This window comes from Arvicanthis niloticus, chromosome 10 (genome assembly GCF_011762505.2).
Source record: "Arvicanthis niloticus isolate mArvNil1 chromosome 10, mArvNil1.pat.X, whole genome shotgun sequence".
Taxonomy (NCBI): Eukaryota; Metazoa; Chordata; class Mammalia; order Rodentia; family Muridae; genus Arvicanthis; species Arvicanthis niloticus.
In genome coordinates, this window is record NC_047667.1 from 5,711,294 (window position 1) to 5,733,347 (window position 22,054).

Below are 22,054 nucleotides of genomic sequence, written 5' to 3' on the forward strand. Positions count from 1 at the left end.
CCCTATGGAATTTTCAAGGGTAATAGACAATCTAAAATAAGCCCAGACCTAATTAGACTATTTCTTCTATATCCCGCTTTCTTACTAGACCTCTTTCTAGACCTAGAATATGATTTTTGTCCAATTTTAGAAGCCAGTTTGAAACTTTTCTAGGAGCCAAAGTGTAGGTTGTGGAAGGAAGAAAGAAAAGGCTGAAGTGACAGAATTATGATGCAAAGCAGTCTCATTGTGTGATAGTTCCATGACACCTCTAGATTGCTGACTGCACCTTTTGTATTTGACACCTGAAAAAATTCAAAACACTTAAAAGCCTAAGTAAATAACTATGCTTACAAAAGTTACCTTCTCCAAAAATAATCATTTAAAAAAGACAAAATATTCATTTTAAAATTATTCTCTTTGTATACATCAAATTATTCTCTTTGTATAATTAATATATACAATTAATATATATATATAATTAATATATATAATTAATCATCTGTAATGACAGGCATTGCTTTAACACATGTCAGTTTTACACATATACATGATGTATTCTTTTCACATTCACCCCAGTAATCCTCTCATGTCCACTGCTAATTCTGATTTTTTTCTTGTCTTCTTGTACATCTGTTTTTTTTTTTTTTTTCATGACCCAGCAAATTGTATTGAGGTTGCTAAGAAAAGCATGGGAAATTGTTTTTTAAAGCAGTGTGGGCTCCTCACTCTTGGCTATGCTTCTATCATAAATATGTCTGTCTGGATAACAACCTTTAACTGTGTAACATCATATCTAGGAATGGAAGCATCATATAAACATCTGTACAAATGCACCTGTTATAAGGCTAATTTTATTTCCAATGAGGATTTTTTCCTCCCAAGTTATGTATATCCTTCTATTATCTCTCAGGACATTAAGTACATAAAATAGAATAAATAAACCAAGAATTTTTCCTCAGAGGTGATCATTTCCTGAATTAAATAATTGCAAAAACTAAATATTTGAAACCACTGAAAATTAAAAAGAACTGTGGGCTTGAAGTCAAGACTATCTGTGCTCTCAGATTAGGTTAGATGAAAAAATATGTGTTCATAAGCATATCATCTAGGAGTATCTTCATCTACTTCCCTAAAGTAGGAAAATAATATCCACTGTGTTAGTAAGATAAAATTGCAGGTAACGTTTATCAGCCGACAAGAAAACAAAATGAAGTTAAAAATAGTTATTTAGTAAACTATTATTGTTTACACATGAGAAACTGAGTTAGAATGCACTTAAAAATCAGGTATAGTAGCACATGTGTCTACCTACACCAGACAGAGACGGGAAAACCCTTGGAGCTCACTGACCAGGCAGTCTACCTGCATCTGTGATCTCCAGCTTCATTGAGACATCCTCAAACAGGAATCCCCATACACATATGTGCACACATTCACAAATAAATATAATGCACACACCACACCACCCCTACACACACACACACATACAAATGTGGTAAAAAATGAACAGGCTAAGTAATTTACATCTTCAAAATTGTACTTATGTGTTTGCTCAGGCTCTGAATAAATATGTACTTAACTATGACATATTACATAACTTAAAGCAGCATGTGGCATCTTATTCATCACAATGAGAGTGAGTACAATAAATATGTAGATTAAGATAAAAGGTTTAGGCATTTTGTTAGTGCATATTAAGGAAGCTTTAATTCATTTTTTTTTAATGAATGCTTTTCAAACTCTGTTTAGATTCCTTGGTGATTTTACCAACTGAACTTAGAAGGATGCTCCTTGATGATGTACCTCGATTATCAAAATACTGTCTGTCGATATACTTAATCATGAAAGCAACAAATTTACCAGAGGAAATAACATTGACAGGGCAGAAAAGCCTTTGGCCATTAAACTATGGCTGGTGACCTCATCTTCTTTCCATATACATTGTCATTTGCCAAATTCAAGACCAGAAGCTATTGATGCAATTAGACATTAAGATCACTTTTCTCTGAAGATTTCATATTCTGTTGACAAAGATTTGCACTTGAAATTACAAATTTCAAATGTATCATCAGATTCTATATCTGGTCATCTTTCAGTTCATTAATAGGGTCTGAGAAATTTTCTTGCTATTACATTTGCTATTTGCATGGATATGTGTATACGTGTGTGCGATGGGTGGTTGTGTGTGTGCATGTGCACTCACATGGGTACATGCCTGCTTATATGTATCTGTATGTGGTAAATTTGGCTGACTCTGAAGCACTAATGATAACATTAGTGACTAGGAAGGAAAATAAAACATGGCTCTTTTTTTTCTTATTGCCTGTTTAGTACTTAACTGGAAGGCTGCATTGTCAAGTCTCTCAGCCCATCTAACTCTTACCAAACACGGAGATGCAAACACACACACACACACACACACACACACACACACACACACACACACACACACAGTTGCTCAGACTCCTACCAGCTACACCTACTTATTCCCTCTTCCTCCCAAGAACTATTACTCACAAAGAATAAATGTCTTTGGCCTAGCCTACCCTGGACAGACAACTCAACATTTGAAAGTAAAATAAACAAGATTATTGTTCCTAAAACTTTTTCAAATAACTAACCTTCAGAATGGCAGTCAGAAACTCTGATCCCCCATACCTGTATAGAATTCTCCCTGTTGACTGTAGTATCCTCTAATCCCATCAAGCACTGCAGGATAGAAGATGTTCCTTTTAGCATTTTTATTTTCATTTTGGTGTGAAGTTTTATAGACTTTGGTATAGTTTTATCTCATTTAATAGTTTACCATTATTGTCATCAATAGAATATTTCTTCCATACCCAGTGCTACATTTCAGCCTGAGAAGACACTCAAATGCTGAACTAGTTACATTTTATGTTCCTGTGAACAAATATCTGGCAAAAGCAGCTTAAGTGAGAAATGGCTTTTTGGACCCCATAGTTTAAGAGGCTACAGTCCATTTACCATGGCAAGGAAGCCATGAGAACAGATACTAGGATGACATGTTACATAGCGTCTATAGGTCTGTAGTCAGGAGGTAGGAATCTCAACTCACATTCTCTTCACATCCATAGTAGGACTCTACCTAAATTGACCTAGTTAGTATAACACACACACACACACACACACACACACACACACACACACACATCACTAGTAGTATGTTTCCATGGTGATTCTAAATTTTCAAATTTACAAGCAAGGTTATCTCTCACTATACTGAACCAATCAGTACAACCTAAAAATGCATCAATTATTATGAGTTGTATTGAATTCCTTCCCTGTTGGATGATGTCATGTTATGCCAATTCCCAGAGGTACAAAGCTTCTATGAACCAACATTCTAAATATAGTAGTGATAGCAGGCATTTTGGAGTTTAATTTTTTTAGAAAATCCCGAAAGCCTGAATAGTCTGCTTGACTAAGATTCTATCCATATGTGCAGTCACACTTCAGTACATATAGCACTGGCATAACATTTGTTAACTGAACTATAGCAGTGTCTCTAATGGAAGGGTGGTAAAATCCTATGCATATTCTCTCAGGTTAATTGGACCTTACAGTTCTTAGTTGTACTTTGAATTAACACAGGAAATTTTTAAATCACAGTTTTTATGTGATAGCACCTTTGAAAAACAATGCTCTTAAAGGCCACATTCTGAAAGGGAGATACCTCAGTGTTCTTGCTGCAATAGAGTGCCCTGAGATATCTCCCTCCAAGACTACATTATGACAAAAATTCCATATTTCTAACCTACCTCATTTGCAGTGGAGAATAGAGACTATTGAAGAGCTAAAAGCACCAAGGTAGCTAGTAAGAAGGATACCTACCAGAAGATTTGACTTCAACTTTACATACCTCCTAATCTGGTATCCAGGCTCATTTTTGCTTCTGCAGTTTCTGAATACTCTATGAATCATTGACTGTAATAACAAGATCGGTCTCAGGATTCCTTTAGCTTTGGTGATTTTAGGAAGATTTAGTGTGTGTTTACAAGTGATTAGAAGAAACTGAAGTTGAGCTGTTTCTCACGTAAAGAAAGAGGATTGTTTCTTTGCAACAGCTAAATAAAAGAGGATTTAAAAACAAAGGAAAGCCATATATATATATATATATATATATATATATATATATATATACATATATACATATATATATTATACATATATGTGCTAACCATCTTTTCTTTGTATATTTTTCATTCTACTACAATATATTCTTAAGCAGAGCATTCAGACTTTCCCATAGTTCTGGGATACAATACAAATACAATTAGTGCTGTTAGCCCCACTTTCTAGATAACCAGCTTAGTAAATAATTGGTAATTATTAGGATTGATTCTTGGACTACTCAATACTCATGTTATATGAACATTCAATATCTACAATGCAATCATATTTGTGCTAATACAAAATACTATACAGAGACTTAGCTAAGGACAACTTCAATTTTTTTCTCTAGTGCATTGGAGATATAATTTGGCCCAAATTCTACAAGGGGCTCTGGAAACATGTAACATAACGTGTGGAAAAATGTGTTGATTTCTTAGGTACTGTTCACCAGCAAGTGTTCATTTACATATTTATTGATTATGTAGAACACTTCACTACAACAAAGTTAACCACCCAGCTCTGGCACTCAAGTCAGTTTTTTTTTTTTTTTTTTTTTTTTTTTTTTTTTTTTTTTTTTTTTTTTTTTTTTTTTTGCAACTGCATCTCTGTGATTGTTTCTCTCTTTAATTCCTTAATAACAATATTGGTAACACAATATTGATTGCAGTGGTAGTAATAGAATAATATTCTTTTCCATTTTAAGAACCTACTTGACATAAAGTTTTTTTGTCTATTTGGCTAAGAAAAGTCACCCTTGTAAAGAGAGTAAACCAGGTATCATTCTTTTCTTTCAGAAAAAGCAATTGAAATGTAAACCTTATAGTTTTAGCCCATTCCAGTGGCAAAGACAAATTCATACAATTCTTAACCCTACAGGGAGCTGCCTTTTTTTTTTTACCTAGAAATGCTTTTGTCTTCTTCGGTGACACTCACACCCTCATATGCTGAAAGATTCTAAGTACCCTCAAGTGACCCTGTCTCCTGTGGTGGTCATCTCTTTAAAGAAACTGATAACATCCAGAGGACAAAGAGCTGCTTTTTCTGTGCAAGAAGATCTTTCTATGCTTTTCTTTCTAAAATGGTAGGAAAGTCCATTGTCAGTATCTTCTCTTGCAAAACCTTTACAACACTCTTCAAAGATCTCTGCACTTTCTGTGACTCTTCTGAACCCATCATTCACTTTCCATCAAATACCTGAAGCACAGTCTCATCTCTGTAATTACAAATCTAGTGCTCATGTGGCTATGTCATTGAGTGCATACCCTAGCACCATTAGTGGCACATAATGAAGACCAGACGTGTTTTGGAACAAATAATTGTGTACTGCAGAAGTGTACTGTTATCTGTGAGCCAAGAGATTGTCTAGCTTCTCTGTGAAACAGGTGAGATATGCTGGATATTAAAGGATCTGAAGTAACTGCCTCATGTACTGGCCTTTAATTGCTGTTCTTTTCTGCAACATTACCTGTGTAATGTGCTGGTTCTTCCTACATGTTAACCATACATACTTTGCAGACGTTTGTAGCATCTAATTCTTGTTTTACTCATTTGTAAAAGCCAAAGTTGGGACAGTGCCAATCTGTAAATCTGTTGTAGCAGGGAACTTCCCAAGGGTTCATTACCCAGGGCATTTGGTCTTATTCTGCCCTTCCCATCTTCTTAGCATAAAAGCAAACAAGAACAAGCTACAGAGATGAGTAGACTGTCTCCAACAAAGAAAAAAGAAGAGGGATAAGTTTTAGAAATGTTCTTTAACCTAATTAGCCCATGAAATAACAAGAAGAAAGGTAAAACCTTACTTCAGTTTATACTAGCAAGCTTAGATTCCAAGTGGAATTATATGGTCTGTTATTAAAAATATGTTTAAAAAGAGAAGCACAATAGATCCTACTATATTGCAGTCTCTTCTTCAGAAATACTATTAGTGAAATAACCACAGCAAGTGGTCTGGCCTGATTCATTTTCCATCTCATAAAATTTATACAGTCTGCTTTTAGTTTACACACCATACTTTTTAACAGAAACACAATTGTGTATGATCCTGAAATAACTGAAATGAAAAAATTCAAAAGTATAAATAATTGGCTGTAGTCAGTATCCCTGTATTTATGACCACATTTCTACATTTGTGAAATCCTCAGTCCTCATTAAGCCCTAGATTCAAGCTAAATTTGATGCTTTCCTGAGAAATGTTGTCCTGAGACTAGAGAGATGGACATTGGATAAAGCCTGTGTGATATAACTATGAGGATCTGAGTTTAGATCTCTAGAACCTACATTAAACTGGACAGAGTAGTACATATTTGTAATCACACATTCGTAAACCATGACTAAGGTGGTGAGAGGAAAGTCCCCAAAAACAATAAGACCAATAAAGCTGTCGTATGCTTTACATAGGGAAAGAACAAATCCCCAGCTCCAAACATGAGGGAAAGTGAGACCTACCACCAAAGTTGCATACTGATATCAACACTTTAGGAAATGTCAGGATAGAGAAAGGCCACTTAGCTCTATAATCAGATAACCTAGGATTTAGAATGTGATTTTTACTACTTCCTGGTCGTTTGACCTTTTTGATTTCAGAATATTGGCTACTATAACTTGTTTAATTGAAATAAATATATCTACTTTATAGCTTTGTTATAGAAATGAAATATAAAAGACAGATGTTGTCACCCTGGATTATTCTATATTATTCCCTATCCATTTCCAGAGTATATTTTTTTAATTTTTTTATTATTTTATATTTTACTGGATTTTATATTCACATTTCAGATTTTATCCCCTTACCCCATTCCCCCCACCACCCAGGAACCTCCTATCCCATCCCCCCTCCTTCTGCTTCTATGAGGATGTGCCCCACCTACCCCACTACTCCTACCTCCCCACCCTCAAATCACCCCCCCCCCCAACTCGGTGTTCAACTTGTAAATTCCCCTATGCCTTTACATGACTTAATAACTGGCCAAGATTTTCACTTCTGATGAGGTCTTACAACTGGCAGCATTTCTGAAAATATACATTTGCTGGAGTGCTCGTCTCTCAGTCCAACTCAAGAGCAAGGCTGGCTTCATGTTCAGAAATCAGTAGAGCTTGAGCCATATATGCTCCTCCTACCTCATGCTCACGGCAACTGCAACCTCTGTCCCTCCCTTCTTTCCTTCCTTTCTTCCTTCTTTCCATCCTTCCTTCCTTCCTCCTTCCTTCCTTCCTTCCTTCCTTCCTTCCTTCTTTCTTTCCTACCTACCTACCTTCCTTTCTCTCTCTCTCTCTCTCTCTCTCTCTCTCTCTCTCTCTCTCTCTCTTTCTTCCTTTCTTTCTTCCCTTCTTTGTTTCTTTCCTTTTTACTTTCTTTCTTTCTTACTCTATTTCTTTCATTTGGTGCTGGAGATTGAACCCAAAGCTTTTCACAGGGAAATACTTTGGCCCAGATTACTAATATTTATCATTTGTTAGTTAGCACCAGTTTCCAACATATTTCATATTTTTCTGCATGTCAGATGATAGATGATAGATAGATAGATAGATAGATAGATAGATAGATAGATAGATAGATAAAAATAGATAGATGAAAGTATGGTAGGTAGATAAGAGATAGACAATGGATAGATGACAGAGATGCTATGTATAGTGTGTGAGATCAAATGTGTCTGTTTTTTTTTTTTTTTAATTTAGCATGATGGGCTCCAGTATCATTTATTTCCTATAAAAGTTGCTTGACTTTTATTAATCATGCTAGTCTCTGATCTCTTACACAATGGATTAGTGCAGTAACAATGAATTCTAAATCTCACTAAATAGTCAACAGTAGAGGACAATGACAAAATTTAAAGCTATGCCAAGCAGGCAATCTAGGGCAAGTTGGTTTTATTCCTAGAGACAGCAATGCCCAGTTTTTGACTAAATATAGTTCCCATTTTTCCTGTCAGAGCACGACCTTGTCTTGCAAGCTTTACCAAAGATAAGAAGGTCATGCTTTTCCTGTTATATAAATCCCAGAGCTGTAGCTGAATCAGAAAACCTGAACAATGTCCCTGGGTCCTCATATGTTTCTGCAGCAAACGGTATAATAATTAAAAGAAGAGGGGACAATAGTTGGGAAGAATGAGAAATCTGGTATTATCTCAACTAAGGTTTGTGTGTGAGAGACTGTAACACAAGGTTTATACAATAACTTGGTGGCAAAAACTTCTCTATCCCCCATTGTATTATTTTGTTTTGTCACCTAGCAAGTGTCATTTTTCAGGAATCATCTCACCATTTCAAACAAGTGTTTCTTTTCTTGTTTGTCTTTGTTTTTGTTATTTTTTAACTCTCGAGAATGTGTGTGTGTGTGTGTGTGTGCGCGCACACTCATGTTTCACTTTTATACTGGTAAAGACTCATGTACGTGTACATATATGCAAGGCAAAATAGATACAGCTGGATCTATTTATCATTCCGACAATGCTGTCTATATTCCTTTTGGAAACAAGGTCTCACACTACAACTTTAATTTCAAGGATTTTGCCAAGCTTCTCTGTCAGTGAGGCCTAGACATCCTCTTGTCTCCACTTCTACCATGGCCGGTTTCTTACATAGGCTCTTGGGTCATAAAATTCATATCCTGTGTTTAAACAGAATGGTTGTTACCAACTGAGCCATCTTCCCAGGACCTCAAATATTTTTTCTTAAAGTTAATTTGTTTTGTATTTCCTATGTTGCTAAGTTTTTAAATGACTTCTGGGGAATAGAATGGCCAGAATAATCTACCTCCTAAGACCTGTCTTTACTCCTTTTCATAGAATAACTGATATAGAACAAAATGTTTAACATGCATGCTCAAAACACTGATCCAAGATGTAAAACCACCTTCTAGTAACAACCTTGCTGGTTAACACATAATCATTTCCATTGGTAGAGCTCCTGAGAACCATGGGGCATTTGTGTTATGATGGACCCTCAACAGAGCCATCCTTCTGGAGCCTCCTCTCCTCCACCTGAAAAACAAGAAGTCACAGAGAGAATGCCTGTGACACAAAGTGGTTTTGGCATGCTTTAGTTCTATGCTCTCATAAGAGTAGCACAAGTGTTCTCATCTATAATTGCCTATTTTCTTGGTCTCTTGTCAGTATGCACTGTTGTCAAATAGCAATATCTATTTTTGAAAATTCTATGTCCAACAACTGCTATTAATTATAGGGAAGATTTGATGTTTTAAGTATGTAATGAGATTTTCAGCTTTGAATTTCATAAGACTGATAGAAAATTGATGCATGTTGATAGTAGCTGTAAATAGTATGTAACTGACAAAAAGTCTCACTTCTAAGTAGAATTAATAACAGGATGTAGCTGTGGAGCAATATTTGCTTTAAAAGATCCTTTCATTTTATTTTCTCTTGCGAGCATCTCAGCTGAAGCAGGAAAGACAGAGGTGAGCACAACTGCCAACAGAGAGACAAGCAAACAGGCATAGAAAGAAGCAGGTAAACATTTGAAGATGAACGAAACACTCCCACCAAAAATAGACAAAGGACAAGTGTGCTTTTCTCTGGAAGCTGCCTGGTCAATTTGAAACCAACATGCTAAATGCTCAGATAGCTAAATGTGCCTGAAGTCCTCTATTTTGTTTCAAACTAGAAACACACATGCATGCACACATGGTAATCCTGAAAGTAGGACACAGAGAGGTCAGACTGCTTATTATTTTTTTTATTTCTAGGAATTTTTACACCCTAGATATCTTAAATAAGATTCCCACCTCTAACATACTACTCTACATAAAAAGATAGAGACAGTAGTATTTTTAAATTAATATATAATCACATGATTTTCTCTTCTCTCTTCTCCGCCTCATCTGTTTAATGTCTGTCCTGTCTGACCAACCTCTCATAAATTCATGCCCTCCTCTTTAGCCAGTTTTACTATATATTACACATAAAAGAATAAAGATACAAGAACAATCTGCTGAGTCCATCTAGTAAAGTTGGTCATCTCAGAATTATTGAAGGAAGTATTGAGAAATTAATTTTCCAAAACTGTGCTTGCTACAATAGTCTGGTTTATGGATAAAAAATATAAATAATATACTATTTATTTTACACATTAATATATATATAATAAAACCTGAAAATATGTTTAAATTCATATATATATATGTGAATATATGTTATTATATATATTTATATATATAAAACATTTCTGAAGGGGGTTCTGCATTTGAATTAATTTTAAATTAATTTAAAAATTGAGCAGTTAATTGAAAATTTCATGAAATTTCTCTATTTTTCCTTTAGAGGTATAAAATAAGTGTCTTTACTGAAAAGGAAGGAAAACACATTAGCTTATACTTACATAAGTGCTGCTCTGGATTGATTGAGAATCCTGTTCCCATGTACCATGTCTTCCAACAGGATCTCACAATTGACTGTGAGGTGAGCTGCCTGTAACTTTGGGTGCTGAACATGGACCTAGAGTAGCAAGCCCAACATACTTTCCAAATACCCAATTGTTTTTTTCATTTAATAAACTTTTGCTAATTGTTTCTTTGACTCCAGATGATATTCTAAGTATCTAGAATGAGATAGGAACAAAGATTAAAAATTATGTGTAGAATTCAGAGATTGGAGGAAGGAGTTAACATTATCTGTCTGTCATCTCACTGCCTATCTGCCTGTATGTCACTCATCTTTCTGTCTGTTTGTCTAAGAAAAGATCTCACCCAGCCCAGAATGTCATTGGACTACCTATGTAATCAAACCTGGCATGGAGTTTCTAACTGTCCCAGTTCTACTTCTACAGTGCTGGGATTTTAGATGTGAACCACCATGCCAATGTGAGAACTGCAAATTTTTCAGCATGTTGTAATCTAGTGAATTGCTTTTGATTAATGTCAGAGGCATGTCCCACTTGTAACCTGTGGGCTACTTGCATCCAAGGATAGCTATAAATTCAGTAATGCAATTGCAAATGCAAAGCCAGCTTGCAATGTCAAATACTTGGCTATGCAAAGGGAAACAAATGAGAATTTCAGACAGCACTTAACTCTTTATTTTAAACTTTGGGGTCAGATTTGTTTTCCAAATTATCCAAAATCATGACAGGTATTTCTATAATATACTGTATGTTAACTGCCCCAAAGTCTCCCAAGCAGCAATCAAGTGCATTAATATATTCCATAAGAAATATGAATATTCTCATCATGTTCAGAAATTTAAAAAATGTTATGTTCATGTTAAGTTTTGAACAAAATTTTATCGTAAATCTTTTGAGATTTCTGACATGGAGACTGAAATATTGTAAATGGTGTTAGAAAACAGATATAATATTTGAAATGTACTTGAAAACAATGTTGCATGTCACTGCCACCAAAGATTATGCATTCCTCTATAGATGTCTTTTCTCGAACCCTGCAGCCCAGATGTGGTCTGGCACTACTCTGATGTTCATGAGTAGAATAGCATCTTCCAATCTGGGCAAGTGGTTTTTACAGCAGCAGAGAAATAAAGGTCTCAAAAATTATATCAAAGAAAATCTTATGCCCAGTAAAGTCAGCCATCGAATCTGTGACTGTGATCCTGATAAGAATGAGTAAATCAATTCATATGCATAATGTAAAATGAATGTTTTAATAAGTGGAAGATTTATAGCTCTTCCCCTACCTACAACTTCCCATCAACACACTATACTATAGTTACCCACACACACTATCTCATGGTTTCAAGAGTAATAAGCTAATTTATTTTACTTTTAACTTTTAACTGAAACACTCTTGTAAGCAACATTTCTAACATTTCTGGAAATGTACAGTTCTAAATATTCAAGGTTAAGTTTGATCTACATATATCAAAAGATCACTCAGAAAGTGCCTTTGCATGGAAATGCCCTGTACTTGTGCTTATAATGAACCCAACACCACAGGTATGCATATGTATGCATGTATAACCTTCCAGTGTGTATTTAAACTTAAATAAAAAGCATTCAATGAGATTTCTAAATTAAACAGCTTTCTCTCCATTACTCTATAAATAATATTATTTGACAGTAACAGATAAGTATGGAGCATTCACGTTGTATTACGCTTAATGTGGAATCTAGAGATGATGAAAATACAAAGCAGTGTGTGCCCAGATTGTATGCAGTTCCTATATCACCTCATCTAAGAGACTGGAGCACCCTCAAATCTTACTATCATTTGGCCATTTTAGAACTGTATATATCCATATACTCCCCTCTCTACCTGCAAGCATGTGCATGCATACATGCATTTGTGTGTGTGTGTATGTGTGTCTGTGTGTTTGTGTGTGCTGTTTGTATGGTGTGTATTTGCTTGTGTGTATTGATGCATAGGTGTATTGGGTTATTTCATGAATATTAAGGTGTATTCATGTGTGTATTTTTGTGTGTACATATAAGGGGTATACATTCCTGTGTGTGCATGTTTGTATGTATGTGTGAATATTTTATATGTATATATTTGTGCATGTTTTTAAAGGCACATGTACTTTTGTCTAGTGTATGTGGGTAAGAGTCTGTGACTATATAAACTTACTGAATATTATCAATGGTTTCTCTTAAACTTTTATAAATAGTGGGTTGATGGTTTATAAATTTTGGGCAAATATTCCATGTGAATTTGTGTCTCCATTTCAGTCACACATATGCAATACACATTTTCATAGGACCATCCAAAGTTGTAAGTATTTTACTAAATTTCTTTTTATTAAATGTCACCTGAACCATCCATAATTTTCCAACAAAATTTTATGCTCCTCTGTTTTACACTTAATTGTGATAAATTAAGAAGGAAAGAATATGCCACATTTGATGTTATTTTTTTATTGCTCTTCATTACAGCAAAGTAAATAAAAACAATGAAATCGGGAATATGATGAGAGTGTGTATAGAATTTATCCGAAGGCAAAGCAGTCTAGAACAGTCAAGCTTTACTCACAGTGAAAATGCAGACCACTACCATGACAAGGTAGTCCTGCAACTTCATCACCTGAATTCAGAATGGTACTTTTTCTACATTTCTTTTCACTGACTGAAAAATGCCTTCCTACAAAAGATCAAAAGAATCTTAATCCCCATATTAAAGGATGTCATGGACTTATGAGAGCAAACAAGAAGAGAGCAATGATAACCCTACATAAAAGTACCACTATCTAGACCCTGATACTCCAACCCTCTGAAGGATGGGGTACTTTCATGGATCCAACAAACACTTAACAAGTACATCTGACCAGATTACCTGTGCATCATTTCCAGTTGCCAAGTCAAGTTTCTTTGGAAGCTCTGAGCATCCTACATACAGCTTTTCATCCCTCCACACCATTATAGACTATGGAGTACCTTTTTTAACCTTCAGGCCAGTAGCTCTCTAGACATGCATATGTAACAATGTAGAAGAAAAGACAGTGTCTCAACAGCAGAGGGGAGGATGACACATGTGTTGGTCTCTGACCTCTTTGTATGTTATACTTGTGCTCACAAACACGTGTACAGTTTAAAAAATACTATCAAAAGTTAAAACAGCCAAAGTAAGTTCCATATAATGGTGCCTATTTGCTTTCTTCAAAGTCCTGTGGAATTTATTTTTAATGTAAAAAAAGTAACAAATTATATATTTTTGCTCTAATACCTAATAACTTGAAGCTGGGTTGTTTACCATTGGTTATCTCAGTGGTAAAGCTCTTGCCTGGTGTCTTAGGTTTGAGGTGTGTGTGTGTGTGTGTGTGTGTGTGTGTTTGTGTGTATTTCTAATAATTTGGTCTCAACTACATCATGTTGGTGAGCTAAGTAACTCAGACTTGAAATTCACCTAACCATAGCTCTAGTTGTGACCAAGGAGCATCTTACAGCTTCTGTTTATTCACTTTATTCCTTCATTTTTTAAATAATTTTAGGAGTTAAATCAAATTACAGTTTTATACAGATAGTATAACTGGTAGTATATAAATTAATTTTAAATATGTATAATGGGAATCATCAATCTGGAGAAATTGCATTTCTTGTTTCATGCTGCTGTTACAAGAAGATTACAGGCCAGACAGATAAATCAACAGATATTTTTCAGCTCTCAAGACTGGACTTAAATTGTAACCTGATTCTCAGACTGGTGAGAGACATACTTCCTTATTTCAGATTAATATCATCAATTTGTGACCTCAAAGACTAGAGAGGAAGAGAGAAAAAGGCTGAAAATATTGTCTTCTATTTTTATGAGAATGTTAATCTCATCATGTGCCCACATCCATCATGACACAATCAACTCCCAAAGGTTTACTTTGGCAATAAGAATCTCACTATGTACATTCAAGGGATACACACACACACACACACACACACACACACACACACCCCAGTGGTAACAGTGGTGTGTGTGTGTGTGTGTGTGTGTGTGTGTGTGTGTGTGTGTGTGTGTGTGGCAGGGAGAGACCATTTCCCAGCCACACTACCTTCTGAAAAGCAGCAGTGCCAAGCTACAGCACCATGTCAGCGGTAGAGACTTGGGATGAAGTCAAAGGCAATGAGCATGGAATTTTGTGTAAAGAGTCAAATGTCCTTAGACCCTGGCAAAATGCAGAGAAAAGAAATTTCTAGTAGGTGTTTGAACTCCCACAGTGCTCTTATAAAAGGGCTCAGAAAGGTAATTTCTGAAACTGATGCAAAAAGATAATGCCTGACACTAATGTAAGTACAGAGTGACTAGGTGATTGTAAGTCTTGCAATCCCGGATATAAGGTACAAGTATGTTGGGGCTCATTAACATAACCTTGTGGTCAATCCCAGGAATTTGAGTTTTATCATGAGAGCAAGGCTACACCCTGGGACGAAAATACATTTGTATCATCTGGTCTCCAGGTATGTCTTACCAATCTTGCTCTCCATAGGCTCTCCTATCATCACTTTTTGAGTATTCTGAGCATCCTATCAGGTCGTGACAATCACTGCTAATCTAAGGGAATGACTTTGAAGTGTGAGCTTGCAGGGTAAAATTCAGGTCTTTCAATCCTTTGTGATTTTAGATACATTTTGTGAAATTGTCTTCCTTAATTTGGTCTCCCTATAGACTGTTAATTAAATTTATATTTCAACACTTAACAGTGTTATTTATTATTATAGCAATGTGAATTTCTATTACATGCCCTGACTTACAGGGTAAATCCTTTTCACTGGAATTTCAAAATATATTTTGTGTGTGTGTTTGTATGTATAAATTGTATTATATTTTATATATAATAATTATATCATATTTATTACTTTTCTACTCTGGCCTGCTATATCAAAGTAAACATAAGCTCTAGCTCTGTAGAGTTGCCTTGCATTGATGACAACATACTCTTGTCTACTTAGCTAAATAATCGCTATCATTCTTGGTCCCCAGAGTCAAAAATTCTCAGACTCAAGATTTAATAACAACTACTATTAGTTTAGCCTGCTTCTGTACTGTATGTCTCTGTACAAAATGTACAAATGTCTTCAGGCAAATAGCAACACAATAATTATCTGGTAAAAATGAGACACTGAGTGTTGCTAAGGAAATTGCAACTTCTTAAAGGGAAAGAGAGAGGATCAGTAAAATAGACCAGTTTTAGGGATCCCAACTTTAAGATCCCACTGACAAAGTATTATTAATATTGTCAGGGATTGATGCTGGCCCATGGGATGAGTCTCAAGTTAGGCCAGTTATTGATTAGCCACTCTCTCAGTCTCTGCTCCAACCCCCATGCCTGCATTTCTTTTAGACGGTATAAATTTTGTTTTGAAAGTCTCGTAGGTAGGTAGGTGTCTCTATAGTTCCATTGGGGTTCTTGCCAGGCTACAAAAGTTGGCCCCTTCAGGTTCCACATACTCAATGTTGTGAGTCAGAGCTAAGGTCATACCAGTGGACTCTTTGTTGTCTTATCCCAAGTCTCTTTCTCTGTTATGTTTGTGGATAAGAGCATGTTTTCCTATAATAAGCTCCAGCCAGAGGCTGACTCAGACAGATACAAACACCCACGCCAAACAGTGGGTGCAGCTTGGGGACTCTTATGGAAGAATAGAAGGAAAGATTCTAAAGACTCTAAAGGGGATAGAAACTCAACAGGAAGAACAACATAGTGACCTAGTCTAGACTCTTGGCACTCTAAGAGTCTGAACCATCAACCAAAGAACACACATAAGCTGGATGTAACCTTTCTTGCATATATATAGCAGATGTGCACCTGGGTCTTCATGTCCCAAACAACTGGAGTAGGGGCTATCCCAAAGTCTGTTGCCTCTATGTGGGATATATTCTTCTAGCTCGGCAGCCTTGTCTGGCCTCAGTGGAAGAGGAAGCACCTAGAGACTTGAAGTTATAGGGTGGGTGCATATGAGGAGTTAGGAGGAGAAGAGGAGGGGGTGGTTGAAGGATTATGAGAAGGAGTGATTGCAAGAAGGGCAGTGAGCAGGATGTAAAGTGAATAAGTAAAAACTAAAATTAAAAGAATAAAAGAAATCCAATTGACAAGACTTTACATAAACTGGTTCATTGAATAGAATCTTATTGAGACTTTAGTGGATATTAACAAGTGTATTTAATAGACAAGGATGTGGAGCTGAGTGACATAAAGCAAGTGTCATTTGTATTGACTCTATTGTTGTCTAGACTAGGTATTTTCAACTTTTTGGCACCTTACTCAAATGATCAGAATAAAGGCCCACTCAGATTTCAAAGCAGCAAGTCATCAACTCAACAATAAAGTGATTTCAAAAAACAATACAAGCAGTAGCATGCCACCTAAGCAGGAGTAAGCAAGAAACTCTAGGCCTTTTTTTTTTTTTTTTAATAGAAATCTAGGTATAGCAAGACATTTGCCAAAGTGTATAGTTTGAATGGCTTCCACTCGTTTAATGGGCTTTAATTATGTAAACTGTGTTCATTGTGCATGTACCTATAATGCACCTGATTTTAGTCATGTGACTCTCTAATTAGGTATGGTCAAAACATGCTTTTCTATAGTAGTTTACCCAGAGAACAAAATTTACTGCACTGCCAATACATTCAAACTCACAGTTCCTGGATCATCCCTCTTGTTTCCACAACTGGATATGATCCACGATACATTTGAACTGAAATAGTTCATAAAAAGTTCTTATGATTGTTGGCAAAAAGGACATTGCTCAAACTTGGGTGTTCATATAACTCAATGCATAGGCTGGTAAGTGTACTGATCAGATAAGGGTTTGTGTGCAAAAGAGGTCCCTAGGTTACCAAATAAATTGTTAAAAGAGGTATGTGTATATAGCTCCAAGTTAAATGGAGTTCAAATTTTCTAAGACAATCTCAGTGTGTGCTTGCTTGATTGTAGTCTAGTGCTTATTTATGAATACATGTAGAGAAAAGTTGTCAATCAGAGTTCTATTTTTAAAAACCTCTGAACATTTTCTGAGAATTATTCAGGAAGTAGCAAAATAAAATGTTGCTGCTGATTTAATTACCAATTAAATCATGTATGTATATGTATTTATACGCATGTATATGTATGTATATGCAGATACTACCCTATGGATGTGGTAGGTTCCACTATGTACATATTCAGAGCTACACATAAAGGCATAGCTCAAGGTCAAGACCTCTGAGTAAACATGGCCATTCTTTGAGTTCCCCCATCTGTTCCTTTCCTCATCTTCTTTTTCACCCAGTTACCCTCTCCAATTACAATTTTATTTCCCCTTATGAGTGAGAGCCAAGCATCCTATCCTTAGGCCCTTCTTGTTATTTAGCTATTCCACATTTTCTCTTCCATTAGATTAATGTTTCCAGTTTTATGTTGAGTTATTTGATCCACTTGGACATGAGTTTTGTGTAGTGTTATAAATATGGATCTACTTACATTTGTCTACATGCAGACATCCATTTAGACCAGCACCATTTTTTGATGAAGCTTTCTGGTTTCTATAGAATGGTTTTGGCTTCTTTGTCAAAAATCAAGTGTCCATAGGTTTGTAGGTTTGTTTAAGGATCTTTTATTTAATTCCATTGATCAAACTGTCTGTTTCAATACCAATACCATACAGTTTTAATTACTATTGTTCTGTAGAGTATCTTGAGATCAGGGAAGGTGATACCTCCACAAGGTCTTTTATTGTACATGATTATTTTAGCAATTCTGGCATGGGATGGGTTGGGAAGGAGCAATAAGATGTAGAGAAGTGTGGCAGGAGAATGAAGAGAAATTGTCAGCAGTTGGGGAAGGTAGCATTTCTAGGAGATACCAGATATTTAGGATGGGAGAGACTCCAGGGATTCTATGGGAGCTACTCTAGCTGAGACTCCTCACAACAGGAGATAGAGAGCTTGATGTAGCCTACTGAATGAAGTCAGGCAGGACACCCAGTAGAGAAAAAAGGGGACCTATGCACCCACAAAAGCTTCAACCCAATATCTGTCCTGCCTACAAGTAGTGCAGGGACAATGACAGATCTGAGACTGTGAGAATGGCCAAACAATGAGCTACACAAGTTGAGACCCATACCATGTGCAAAAATCAATCTTTGACACTTTTAAGGAATACCCTACAATGTTTGCAGCTAGGAACATAGCATAACTGTCCTTAAAGAGAATCCACACAGTAGGTGACTGAAACAGATGCAGAGCTCCATAGCCAAATATTATATGGAGCTTTGGGAGTCTTCTGGCAGAGTTGAGGAAAGGATTGAGGGACCTAGAGGACACAGGGACTTCACAAGAAGAACAAATGAGTCAACTAACCTGAACACTTGGATGTTCCCAGAGATTGAACCATCAACCAAAGAGCATTCATGCTCTGGAACCAGGTCTCCAGCATATAGGTAGCAGATATGCAACTTGGTCTTCCTTTTGTTCTTCCAACAACTGGAGTAGGGGCTTACCTTGACTTTGTTACCTACTTCTAGATCCTGTTCCCCTAACTAGAATATCTTGTCTCACCTCTGTGGAAAAGGAGTGAGTAGTCCTGCAATAGCTTGAGGTACCAGCGTGGGTTGGTAACCAGAGGGGGCCTCTCCCTTCTCAGAGAAGAGAAGAGAAGAGAAGAGAAGAGAAGAGAAGAGAAGAGAAGAGAAGAGAAGAGAAGAGAAGAGAAGAGAAGAGAAGAGAAGAGAAGAGAAGAGAAGAGAAGGGAAGATAGGGATAGGAGGAAGGACTATGTATGTAGGAGGTTCTTGGAGGAAAGGGGGCTGTGATTGGGACATAAAGTGAGTAACATAATTAATTAATTAATGTAAAAGCAGACAACTCTTTCTTATTATCCCCTTTGAGTGTGTGTTTGTGTGTGTGTGTGTGTGTGTGTTATTTTTGTAGTTGGAAGCTTGTGTGTATACATGTATGTGCCTGTAAGAGGTTAGCCCTACACATTTTTTCTTAAGATGCTGTCCCTTTTGGACCAGGTCTTTCACTGGTCTTGGACTTGGTGGTTATGCTAGGCTGCTGGCTGAACAGCTTCAGTGATATCACTATTTGCCTCCCTACAGCTGGCATGATAAATGTATACCACCAATGCTTGCCTCATTTACATGGTTTATGAAGAGGACCAAACTCAGACTTTCACATCTGACTGATAAACACTTTTGAAGCTGAGCTACTCTCTCAGCTCTATTTATCATAACTCTAGAAGTTGGATGTCCAAGATCAAGTCAAAAGCTAATTCATCTGCTGAGGGTTTGTTCCTTGTTTGTATACACTTCTTCTCAGTGTACCCTCAAAAGGGACCTATTTGTACATTCCTCAGTTAAAGCTCTAAACCTGTTCATGATAAACTATCTACATGTCCTAATCCTCTTCCTATTCCTTTCTGGCAATAGCATCCCAGTGGAGACCAGATTTCACTGAATGGACTTGTGGAGATACATATATTCTGTGTAGCAAGTTATATCTGTAAGGTTTCTATATTAGTTAGTTTCTCATTACTGTGATGAAATACCTGACAAAAGCAATTTAAAGATACTAGAGAGTATAGGTAATAATGGAGGGAAATCCACAGATATATGGTTATGAGGTGATTGTCCATGTTGATTCATAATCAAGAAGCAGAGGAAAATGAGTGCAAGCACTCAGCTCAATTTCTTCTTTATATTCACTCTAAGACACCTCACCCTACAAATGAATGAATCCTGCAACTTAACTTAATGTACAAAATTCCTCATCAACATCCCCAGAGTTTCTTAGATTATTCTGTATCCAGTCAAGTTACAATAACATCAATCATATACTCTTATCTTCAATGTCCTCTGAATGTTTGTACTAAAATTCTGATTATCGGTTATATTAATGTGCTGTCTCTTGTTACATTGTGTTTTCTCTCAATCCAAATGGTCTAGTTAGTCTCTATTTAGTGTAAATTGGAGTGTAGGAAAATTGTCCTAGAGATAAAAGGAGCAGTAGTAGAGACCAGAGATTAACAAGTGAGCATAGAGGTTAAGTGATTCATGTGTAGGAATGCAGAGAACTACTGTAGAATATATAGTTCACAATGACCCAGGCATGTCTGTGTCATGATGCTCCCATCTGACTCTGGCTGAATAAATCTTCTGAGGAACAATCACTCTGCTTTCTTCCCTGTCATCCTATGACAGAGTCCTACACTGCTAAGAGAAAATTCTGCAGCTGAGAACTGTAGGTGCTGCTCTGAAAACATCTGGTGGTGACAATGGCAAAACTTCCTACATATATAACCCAGTCTGCCTCATTTTTTCTAACTCAAAGAACAGGATTGAATCATGTATATATCTGTTTTGTCTAGTTTTATGCCGATTTGCCACAATTGCCTTCACCAAACTGGTCTGTAAAGTATTTTCTAGATTAATGATTGATGGGACTGAACTGGGTCCACTGTGAGCTGTGCTAACCCTGGACAGGAGACCCTAGATTATATAGCTAAGCAAACTAAACAAGTCATAAGCCAGTGACAAGCTTTACTCCATGACTTTTGCTTCACTTCCTGCTTCCAGGTTCACATTTGACTTTCTGCCTTGAGTTTTTACCCTGACATCTTCAAAAGGTTTCAATCTGTAAATTGGAATACAACCTTTCCCTTCCAAGTTGCTTACAGCCATCATGTTTTGTCATGTCAGTCGAAACCTCATTAAGACACTGACTTTGGATAATCAATGGGATAAATTTTTATGAACTAAATGGGGTTTATGACAGTCAGATTGAAAAAATTAAAATATAAATTATGACTCCACTGTATATCTCCAAAATGAATTTCAGGGATGGACTTTTGTGGTGAAAAATTGCACAAACTGTCCTCATGGTTGCGCTGGGTAGCCTGGGCCAAGAAACACTGCTCTTTTTGATGAATGCATTCATTTGCTCTACAGAATCCTTGACACATGGCCATTCAAGCTTCTCTTAGAAATTGTTCATGAGACAACATGATATTTTAAGAAGCAAATGGTTCCCCTCTCTGACAGCACCAATTGTTCCAATGTTACTTTTCTCAGAATGAGTCAAACCTTCCTCTGAACCTTGCAAGAGTCATCCTTGTTCTGCAGTTTTGAACAATGCAGAATGAGTCTAGTCCATTTTGTACATGAGTGCCTTTTAGATATTCAAAGGTAGAAGAATTGCTTCAATGTGACCTTAATTTTTACACTTGGGAACACTCTTATCTCCTTCTGTAGCTGCTTCTTGTCAGCTAGCCTGCTGTACTAGCTCTGATGACAAGAAACTGCCTTAGTCAAGGAGAAAAGTGAAGAGCAATACTTGAATTAAACACTTTTAATCACATTTGAGTTTACCAATACCACTTTATTCCTGTAACAATCTCAATGAAATCTATGTGTCTGCACATTAAATTATGCATAAAATCAGATTGTTACATCAAGTGTGGGTGTATGTGTGTGGGGGGTGATATTAATGATTGACCTTCTTAAATTGTATTGTTTTTAATTGGCTTACTAAGAAAAATACAATTCTCAGTATTCATAAACAGAAAGCAAAATGAAA

At 36.3% G+C, this 22,054-nt stretch overlaps 1 protein-coding gene across 1 annotated transcript in view; it reads left to right on the top strand.

Moving 5' to 3' along the window:
• LOC117716146 (contactin-associated protein like 5-1) overlaps positions 1-22,054 on the top strand; it is an 838,779-nt gene that overhangs the window by 91,899 nt on the left and 724,826 nt on the right. The gene's annotated exons all lie outside the window — the stretch shown is intronic.